Source organism: Vicugna pacos, unplaced genomic scaffold (genome assembly GCF_048564905.1).
Source record: "Vicugna pacos unplaced genomic scaffold, VicPac4 scaffold_20, whole genome shotgun sequence".
NCBI classification, from domain to species: domain Eukaryota; kingdom Metazoa; phylum Chordata; class Mammalia; order Artiodactyla; family Camelidae; genus Vicugna; species Vicugna pacos.
The window spans coordinates 18115687-18127223 of NW_027328741.1; the positions used below are offsets into that span (position 1 = coordinate 18115687).

Consider the following 11537-nt stretch of genomic DNA (forward strand, 5'->3'; position numbering starts at 1 on the left):
CTAAGTTTTTATTATGTTATCTATATCTCACATCTATCTCTGTCAATCATCTGTTGATGGGCAGTTGATTTGTGCTTCTATCCTTGGCTATTATAAATAAAGATGTTAAGAACATTGGGGGTAATATATCCTTTAAATTTAATGTTTTCATTTTTATCAGATTTATAACAAAAACTGGAATTGTGGCTACATATAATGTTCCTATTTCTAGTTTCCTTAGCACTGTCCACAGTTTTTTAATAGTGGATGCATCAATTTATATTTCCACCAACAGTGTACCTCGGTTCCCTTTTATTGACATTCATATTAATGTTTGTCATTTGAAGACTTTTTTTAATAGCCATTTTGGTTGCTGTGAGATTATAATTCATTCTGGTATTGATTTATGGTTTCTTAATTAATAGCAACATTATGTTTCTTTTTATGTACATGAAAATCATCCACATGTCTGTTTTTGAAAAGTTTCCATGAAGATCCTTCAACTGTTTTTAAGTTGTGGTCTTTTTTTTTAATAATGAGTTTAATATGCTATATATACATAATGGATATTAACACCTTGTTGGTTTCATAGTATGAAACTTCCTTCTATTCTGTGTATTGTCGTAAGTCCTGCTGAAGGTTTCCTTTGCTCTGCAAATGGTTTTGCATTTCACAATTATACAAGAAGTGGAATCACTGTATCCCATATTACATCTATTTTTTCCTCAGTATAATTAAAAAGTTATTGTTAGTTTTCCTTTTTTTTTACTTAGTAGATAGATCAAAAATACATATTGCAAAGATTTATCACAAAGGCACTTCTGCTCCTGTTTTTTTCAGAGATTGTACAGTTTCAAGTTTTACATTTAGGAAATTAATCCATTTCTATTTTATTTTGTATTCTATGGAAAGAAGGGCTCTTCCATTTACCTTTTACTTGTAATTTCCAGTTTTCCCAAAACTACTTGTTGAAGAGACTGCCTTTTTTCCATTGTATACTCTTGCCTCCTTCATTGTAGACTAATTGACCATATGTGTGTGTGTTTATTTTAGGGCTCTTTATTTTGTTCCATTGATCTTTGTGACTCTATTAGTGACATATTTTGATGTTTTGATTACTGTAGCTTTGTAGTATGTTCTAAAGTCAGGGAGGATAATACTCACAGCTTTGTTCATTTTTCAAGGATAATTTTTGAAAATTTGTGCCTTTCAGAATTTAGTGTAAATTTTATTATTTTTCTCCTTGTTTTGTGAAGAAACATATGGATTCTGTGAGAATAGCAATTTACTAAAAAGAAAAACATGAGAAAAATTTTAAAGTGTGGAGGATAAATCATACAACATTAAACGAGCAATGGATTGCTGCATAAATAAAAAAATACAAAAAGAAATATAACAACAAAAACAAAGACCTTGAGATATAGCAAAAGCAGTATTAATAGGGATGCTTATAGGAAAACAATCCCACTTATACAAATAAGAAATATCTATCTCTTATAACATAATCTTACAAACAAAAGATGAAGCAAAATAATAAACAAACTTGTTAGTAGAAAGAAAGAAAGCTGATAGTTTGGAACATAAATACATAAAATAAAGATTAAAAGTAGAAATATCTAAAGAAACTACATAATGGCCTTTGAAAGATAAATAAAACTGATAAACTTTAATGAGACTCATGAGCAAAAAAGAGAATGCAGGTTAAAAAGCTGCAAAATATATGAGAAGTTACAGCTTATGTCAACGGAAAAGAAAGCATCATAAGATGATACAACAAATTATATGCCAATTAAAATGGAATCCCTAGAAGAAATGGACAATTTCCTAGAAAGATCTAATCTCCAAAATGGAATGAGAAATAGAAAATATTAACTGATTATCACTAATGAAATTGAATAAGTAATTAAACAAAATCTCCCAAGAAACAAAATTCCAGGACTTGACAGTTTCACAGGTGACTTCTGCCAAACATATACAGAAGAGTTATCACCTTTACTTCTCAGAGAATTCAAAAAATTTGCAAAGGAAAGAAGGTTTCCTACCCCACCTTTCTGTATCACACTATTACTAAAACAGGAACAAATATCTCATAAAATTACAGTTTAAATACTACTGATAAGCATACATGAAAAAACATCAATAAATATTAGCAAAGCAAACAAAACATTAAAAGAATTATATAGTATGATTAAGTCCCTTTTATCCCACTGATGCAAAAGTGATTCATCACCCAGAAATTAATCAATATGATACACCAAACTAACAAATTGAAAAATAAAAATTATATGGTAACCTCAAAAGTCTCATAAAATGTTTTGACAAATTCAGTATCTATTTATGATTATATTTCTCCTCAAAAAGGGTATGAGGAAACATACCTCAACACATTTAAGGTCGCATATGACAAGAACTCAGCTAACATGACACTCACTGATTAAAAGCTGAAAGCATCTACTGTAATAGCAGGAAGAAGACAAGAATGTTCAAACTTGCCACTGTTATTCAGTATAGTATTGGAAATTCTAGCCATAGCTATCCAAAATAAAAGTGAATAAAATATAGGTATTTCTGAAAAGGAGTATAAGAATCTGTTTGCAGATGAAATACTTAAACAGAAATCGTAAAAAAGACACCACAATGCTATGAGTGCTTTTCAATGCATTTGGTAAAATTTCAGAATGTAAAATTAACATACAGAAATCTTGCATTTCTACACACTAACAACAAGTTAACAGATACAGAAAGTGAGGGAACTGTCTCATTTACAGTTGCATTCCAAAAAAAAATCAAGAAATGTATACAAAAAAGGAGGTAAAAAACCTGTACTCAAAAAACTATAATATATTTATAACAGAAATTGAAGATAATGAAAACAGATGAAAGGATATACAGTGTTCATAGATTAGGAGAAAAATATTGTTTAAATGACAATACTAGCCAAGAAAATACACAAATTAAATTCAGTGCTTTTCAAAATAAAAATGGCATTTTCAGACACTTTTAAAAAATAATTATTACATTTACATGTAAACACAAAAGAGTTGAAATCACAAAAAAAACAAAAGTAAAGATAACAAACTAAAAACACAAACAACTTTGACAAAGGACAAACAGGATGCAACACTTTCCCTGATTTTTAACTTTAATTCAAAGATACAGTAATGAATATGGTAGTGGCATAAAACAAACAGAATAATGGAACACAACAGAATGCCTAAAAATGAAATCAGACAGTTGTGGTCATTTAGCCCATTACAAAAAAATGAATATACAGTGGGGGAAAGGTAATCAAAAGACACATGAAAATGGTCAACATGACTAATCATGAGAAAAAAGCAAGACCGTAACTCAATGAGATATTATGTCACTCCTGTCAGAATGCCTATGATCAAAAATGAAACAAATATAAATATTGTTGAGGATGTAAGAAAAAGCACCCTGCTGCACTGCTTGAGTGAATGTAAATTTGTGCTGCTTCTGTGGAAAAGAGTATGGAGTTTTATCTAAAAATTAAAAATGAACCAACATTTCCATAACTAAATACTTATCCCAAGAAAACATAAACACAAATTTGAAAAGATAAATTCACCCCTATATTCACTGTGGCATTATTTAAAATAGCCAGGCTATAGAAGCAAATTAATTGCTTTTCAATAGATGATGGATAAAGAAATGTGTGTTTATAGTATATATATCTACCCATCTATTAACTACAGATTTATCTATATTTATATATATATATGCACACTAAACATATATATATATATATATATATATATATATATATGCACACACACACATAAAAATACAATGGGTTATCACTCAGCTATAAAAATAATAAGTTTTTGTCATTTGCAAAAAATGGGTAGAACAAGAGGGTAATATGTTAGGTGAAAAATGTCAGACAGAGAATGACAAATTTAGAATAGTTTTACTCATATTTGGAATTTAAAGAAATGAACATAACAAAACAGAAAAGAAGTTATATATATAGAAAATAAAATGTTGCTCACATGAAGGAGGGAAATGTGGTGAAGAAAAACAAATAGTTGAGGAAAATTAAGAGAGAAAATTATCCAGTTGCAAATTAAAAGATCAGGGACAAGAAATTTACTATGTGGGGAATAGTCAATAACTATGAATTATCTTTAAATAGCAACTATCAAAACTATATTTATTGTTGTGATCAGTTTGACATGTATTAAAAATAGCAAACATTATGTTATGTAAGAGAAACTAACACAGAGTTATAGATTAAAGTGCACTTCAAAAACAAACAAACACACTTATAGAAAAAATAATTTGATTTGTACATAACAGAGGCAGTGGTTGGGAAAGGAGAATTTGATTAATGCACTCAAAAGCCAAAAACCTCCAGCAGTAAAATAAACCTGTTCTAGGGATGCCCTGTAAAAACATGAAAATTACAATTATTACTGCTTTATGTTCTATATGAATGTTGTTAAGGGGATAGACCATAAGATTTCTCATCACAACCAAAAGACAAATTGTATTTCTTTAAAATTGTATCTAAATTAGATAATGAATTCTCCCTAAACTTGCTATGATATTTATTTCTTAATACTTATAAATCAAATCCCTATCCTGTGCACCTAAACTCACACAATCTTTTATGCCAATTATATGTCAATAAAAGCGTTAGTAAAAATGGAAATTTAATGATCATGGTTTCCCATGTCATTTTTCATGATTTGTTTTGCAGCAAGAAAACTTGAGTCAAGATATACTTATCATAGGTAAATATACTAATAAATAAATGATTCAAATAAATTATACATAAAGATACTAATAAAATTAGGGTCTTACCATGCTTTAAGTTTTCTTCATCTTAGCCCACTGCTTCTGTAGGCATCAAAATTTCACTCTGTGTATTCATCTGAGATTAGGGAATGGATACAAATTTAAAACTGGCTGCTCTTGTTGTGAGTGATAAAGTTCAATGTCTGTGACCAATGGTCTCAACTCCCCGACAGCATCTGTAGGAAATGAACATGCTAGGTTGCAAAAAATCTCAGCATGGTTAAATCTCATAACTCCTACAATTCTTAACTGTTTTGCAATGGGAATGCAATACTGACAAAGTCTTGATTTTCAATAACAATGTGGTGTTTTCTCATGGTTGCATTAGGGTATGTGAGGATAATCCCTCAGATACACAACAAATATTCTTGCTCAAGTGCTGGGCAAAGAAGTGCAAATTTCTGCATTATTAGGACTGAGGACTGCTCTCAAAATGATGACTATGCTCACTCTATTCCAGGTAATACAAAGAAAAAAGTTTATTGCAATTTCAAGGTGAACGGGAATAAGTCAGTGTTCCAGTCCCTATAAATTAGTCAACGGGTGTTCAAAGCCAAAGTAAGTTGTGTCAACAATGAGAATTAAAAGAAAAAAACTTAGACATAAGTTTAAATTAAAAAGAAGACACAGTCCAGTGCTGGGCTCTGGGGACTGCAGAATGTATATGCCTCAGTCCAATTCAAGGATTCAGTGGCTTGGCCCTTGCATCAGCTCTGGATTCAATGAACAGGTAACAATTAGTATACAGGGAAAAATATAATCTACCTCTCCCTAATCTGAAGAAAATCTGGTGGCTCAATGAAACTCTTAATTCACAGACATTCTGACAGGTGCAGAGGAAAAATTCACTGATGACTCAACTAAGACAAACGTAGTTACTGCTTAACAATCCATCTTCACACAGACACACACAGTGATAGAGAGATTTGTAGTATTTAGTGGGAAGAATTCAGTGGGCAGAGCTCAGAGTATAATTTTCAAAGCATCAGCCAACTTTTGTACTTTTGCCAATAGTCTAGCTTTTCCCAGGTAGAAAACTACAGATGGACAAACAAATAATATTCTTCCTTAGAATTTCTAATTTTGAAAGTAAACTGTAGCTTTTGACTTATCAGTATAGAACCTTGTTAAGATGATCACGGTAAGACCCACTGTGTGATAAGAGAGCTGGAAACAAGCTGCTGAACCAGCCCATCTGAACCCCAGACTGCTAATGTAAGCAACAACATAGCCACAATCAGATTTGAGCTGACAAACTTAAAAACTTGATGTTTCTGTTGTAGGAAACACCACTGCTGTCCAGACACAATTCTCCTGCTGCAAGTGGGCTCTTTTATTCTCTTGGTGAAGGTCATATTTATGGGATGTTGTTAGAGGTTACACTGGTCAATTTGCCCATTCTCCAGATTATCAAAGGCTTTCTTCACAAATGGAGACACATTTTCAGGACTCAATGTTGCCATTACGGTCTTATCAGATGACACTAGCTGCATCATTGTGAGTAGAAGCCTTAGGGTCCCTGAAATTGCCTACTATTTTCCCAGCATTTCAGGGTATTTCACATTCTGTATATGCTTCACCTTTTATTTTAAATTAATGGGAAACCATCAAAGACGTCCATGAATATTTTATATTTCTTAATATCTGTATAAATTTGGTATTCTTGCAGTTGGACAAATTTTTAATTCCACCACCCTCACCTCCTTCTAGTCCACATATTTTAGATTGCAATTTGGTTACTGAATACGAGAACCCCAACCAAGGGGATAGTACCACTTAGATACTTCCTTTGTGAAGGTTAGAAGGGGCACAAGTTATGTAGGGTGTATAAACCTACATTAAATGTTTGCAACGTCACTGTCTCTTCTGGACAAAGCTCTCATTCTAAGATGTAAATTAATCATAAGTCAGTATAGTTATTGGTATGGGGAAGAGAATCAGCTGTTATGTGTTGGGTGGGTGATGAAGAGACAGGAAAAACTCCAGCAAATGAGAACGGATTGCTTTATGCCTCTGGAGGCATGAATTAAGAAGTAAATATTACTTTGTCTCCTGTACCTACCTCCACTTACTGTCTTGAGTGACTAGTCCTTGGGATATGAAAGATCTAGTTTGCGGTGAAGAGTAAAGACCATAATGAAATAGTTTGAAAACCATGAGAGTTTTGTTGTTTCAATAAAGTAGATTTTGCTTAAAGTCAACATGTGTTTTTCATTCACTTAATACAAAAATGCATCCTGTGACATGTGCTGGGCATACTGTACTGGTATCCAAGTTAGACAAGGAAAGGGGGATAGACAGAAAACATCAGGAGGAGGTGGTTTCTGTGCTGAGACTGGGAAAGTCTAAGTAGATGAAAGGAGGACACCCAAAGTCCAAGGATGAGCTGGAGTATATGTGGTGAGGTTGAAGCTAACATAGTTGACAATCGTTTTCCTGGATATATTTCCACATACAGTGAAACATAAAGATATACCAAGGTAGTGAGATGCCAGATTTATAAAGAAATGACTAAACCAAGATGATTCGTGGGCTTAGATTTGGAAAGGCATTAAGTGCCACCCTGAGGATGTAAGCTTGTCTTTGGCTTGAACATAAAAGCAACATAAAGTATTGACTTGAAAATATAATGTAGACTCTTGAGGGCAGGAAATGAAAGTACCAATTTTAATGCTTTGAAAACAGCACAAAGAAGACCATAGATAAAATTACTTCTTAAATTCTACCACATGCTGAATGTGCCATCTGAGACTACATCATGTGACCTTCATGATTCCAGGAATGACATAATAGAGACCATGATCCCTGGGCCGGTTCCTGCATTTATCTCCTGTTCCAGCTTATCCTAACAACACTTTTAATACTTTTCAGGGTGAACAAGAAACTACTTAGTGCTTTACCCCCTCTCCATGTTTTAGTCTTTTTCCAAATTCTTCCATTTTCTCTTCCTCCTTACAAGACAGTATTTAAATTTTTCTCCCATATTGTTCCATCAAATGATCATATCAAGTATCTCATTTTAACTGTAAATGTTAACTTTGTCTCCCATTTAACACTTAACCTAATTTAAAAAAATATAAGGTAAATACAGGTACACATCTATGTTTCTTGTTCAAATAAGAAAATTGCAGATATTTGTCGACATTTGCCAACATCAATTTTAATATTTGTAATCCTGCATAAACTGGTAGTCCTCTGGTAGATCCCTTGTAATTAGGATGACGTTCATAAAGTGAAGTTGGCTGATGAGTTGGCCTTGTAAGAGAGGTAGCTGATGTATCAGCTGTCACTCTCACTGGAAACCGTGCGTTGCTCCCTGGTTGAAGTTTAGAAGAACGACCTTCTTTGGCAGATATGTTGTGATATCCATTTGGAAAAACAGAAGTCTCCACCATCAGTCAAAAATAATTACTCTGCATGGGAGACAAGATGCTGTACTGAGATGTAGAATTTGTAGTTTTAATGAGTTCATAATATGGTCATTTGCTTCAGTGTATCTGCTTTGAGTGTGCCTGTGGACAAGGTTCAACTGATTTAAAATAGCATGCTGATCCACTGCAATTTGTTCTGGTGGTCTAACTGACCTTGATGATGGAGCAGAAAAATCACCGCTGATCGGGGTATTTTTATCACCATTTATTTGTCTAGTAGGGGGCTTTCTAATTAGAGGCATATTTAATTTTGCAACAGGTAAAAATGCACTTTCTCCACTAGTGTCAGTCACAAAAGCAGAATTATGTTTATCCACATTACCCCCTGCTATAAAGTGCTTATTGTTGAAATCTTCAGCCAATGAAGATAACAGAGAGGCATTTTTAATCCCAACTCTTCTTCTTATTCTGATTAAAAGCTGGGGAAAGTCTCGTTTAAAATTTGAATTATGGTAGAACTGCTGCTACAAAAATAGAGAAAAATTTTAGTAATATTTTAAACCAAAATACAAGACTACAATAAGCCTAACGTATAAAACATCAGATATCACGTTTACAATTGAAAGAAAATATCAGCAAAATATGAACATTGCTGACTATTTTTTAAATTTCCTTATTTGTAAAATACACATTTAAGTAGTATAGTCATCAAATTAAAGAAGTTACCATTTGCAGTAACGGTGAATGCCACTTTTCACAAGCAGCTTTAAATACCTTTATATATATTTCTGATAAGATTCATAATTGCAAGCAAAGTTTCTCTGAATCTTGAATACTTATGGCACTGTCCCCAATTTTAGAAAAAAATAAAGAATTTAAGACTTGGTAATTTTATTCAATTTTCAAAATCTAGCTTTAAATATATATTACCATTGATGGATGTACAACATAAACTTTCGTATATGTTACCAAGTGGTTACTAAAATTTCTGAATACCTTGCTTAAAACAGAGACTTCTTTTTCTTCTGCCAGAAAGTCAGCTAGACAAGCAGATCTTTGAAATTCTGCCGCAATTTACTAAACCCATAAAGGTTAAGCTGTCTAACTAAACTTTTCATACTTCCAGTTTCAAATATTCTGAAAGAGGCCTTTCTTTCCAAAACTACCTTCTTAAAGATATCTTCATCAATCACGATGGAAGATCCATTATCATCCCACCAGATGGATTTATATTGGTTACTCCTAGCCATTTTCCAGAGATTTCTTGGAAATGTCAGAGAACGAAAATAATTATCTTCATCTGGTTCAGAGACACAATGTGTGTAACATGGTCTTTTTATCAAAGATTCTTCAGACAAACTCTGAAAAGCATTTTCTTCAATCACAGACCTCAAGTCCAAGTCCTCAGAGAATGTTTGATCACACAATAGACATCTACCAGAGTTACCTGAAACAGTTGGTCCATCTTTATGAGACACATCTTGAAATTCTGAAGAAACATGTGTCATCTCAAATAACTTTTTCTACAGTTACTTTTCTAATCTGCATGATTTTGAGAACTGCAACTTCAAATGCTGCTTTGGCAGGACTGCACAGATAAACTGCTAGGCCATCACAATTGTTCTCAACCTGAGTAGCTGTGGCATCATAAAACGACTGGTCTCCTAGCAACCCAAGTGTAACATTCCGCCTGTGTTTACTTCTCATTCATCCAGTTAAAATGAAACATAAATGTTGCTTATTTTTATAGTGTGATGTGGAAATATTTTCCCCACAAAATCTTTTTAAATAATTTAATTTTGGGGTCTATGAAATAAAACCAATCTCCATACTTTTGTACACAAATTTATACTTGATTTGTGAACATGGAATCAATAATGCAAAAAAAAATAAAATAATTTTAAAGTTTTGGAATTTAAAGTGAAATTTGTGTAAAACCTCTACAGAAAAAGTATAACAATTTCATGATCATTTTATACTCTAGATTTCTTTTTCATGGGTTAATTGATCATAGGTGTGAGGGATTATATCTGGGTGCTCTATTCTCTTCTATTGATTTGTGTCTGTTTCTGAGCCAGTATCATGTTGTTTTATTTACTAAAGCTTTGTAGGAGTGTTTAACATCAGAGAACTTTACACCATTACATTTAATACTCTTTTTCAAGATTATTTTGGCAACTCATGATCTTTGTGGTTACATATAAATTTTGATATTATTTGTTCTATATAATGGAAAAATCTCATAGTTATTTTGACATGAATCACACTAAACATAGATTCCATTGGGTTGAAAGGTTGTTTCAACCACATAGTTTCACATCATTAACATAAGAGTTCTTTTCATTTCTTTGGATCAGTTTTAATTTCCTTCACCAATATTTTCAGTTTTTTAACGTATATGCTTTCAACTTATGTGTTAACTTCATTTCTAGGTGTTCTTTACATATATATATATATATATATATATATATATATATATATAATTATATACATAATAAATGTAAACTCGTTTCCTACACAAATACAGCCGGCAGAAGGCAGTGGCAAGACATATTGAAATTCCTGAATGAAAGAAAGCTGTAATCAAAGATACTATATCAAGCAAGTCTATCTTTGAGAATAGAAGGAGAGGTAAATAACTTCCACACAAGCAAATACTTAAAGAATTTGGCAAGAGAAAATGAAATAATGAAAGATCTACTCAAAATACAAAAGAAGCAGGATTCTATAGAAAAGAGAAAGGCATAATTATAAAGGCAATATCTACAATGACTTACAACAGAATAAATATGATGTTGTAAAAGAGAACATCAAAATTTTTAAGGGTCACAGAATGAAACAGGACAATACAGAGTATTTTCTTCTTGTTTCTCTTCTCTGTAGGATGGGTAAGAGTTTGTATTATTATCAGTTAAAATAAATAGATACATTATGGGTCAATATAAATACACAACAAGGTAAACATAAGTCAAAACCTTACAATGAAATTGCAAAGCCATAAAGAAACCAAGATAATAAAAGAAAACTATCAAGCCACAAAAAGAAAAAGAAATGAACAAAAAGGAAATACCACATCAACTGGAAAATGAAGTTCCAAATGGAAATAAACACCAGTCTATCAATAATTCTCACAAATGATAATGGACTTAGTGCTTCAATTAAAAGATATATATTGTCAGATGGGATAATATAACAAGACCCTACATAATGAAGCATACAAGAGACCCAATTTAGTAAGTGGAAAACACAGTTGAAAGTGAGAAGATGGAAGAATATATTGCATGCAAATACACATGACCAGAAAGCAGGACTAGCAGTACTGACTTCACACAAATAGACTTTACAAGAAAGGTCATAGAGAAAGAT

General features: G+C 32.2%; 1 long non-coding RNA gene across 2 annotated transcripts in view; it reads right to left on the reverse strand.

Moving 5' to 3' along the window:
• The window catches only part of LOC140693825 (uncharacterized), a 36639-nt gene extending 26853 nt beyond the window's left edge, over positions 1-9786 (reverse strand). For both annotated transcript variants that reach the window (XR_012069526.1, XR_012069525.1), the window contains exons 1-2: positions 9619-9786; positions 4807-4976 (exon numbers count right to left, since the gene is read on the reverse strand). This is a non-coding gene — a long non-coding RNA (uncharacterized lncRNA). The remainder of the gene's footprint in view (positions 1-4806; positions 4977-9618) is intronic.
• Positions 9787-11537: the final 1751 nt, after the last annotated feature.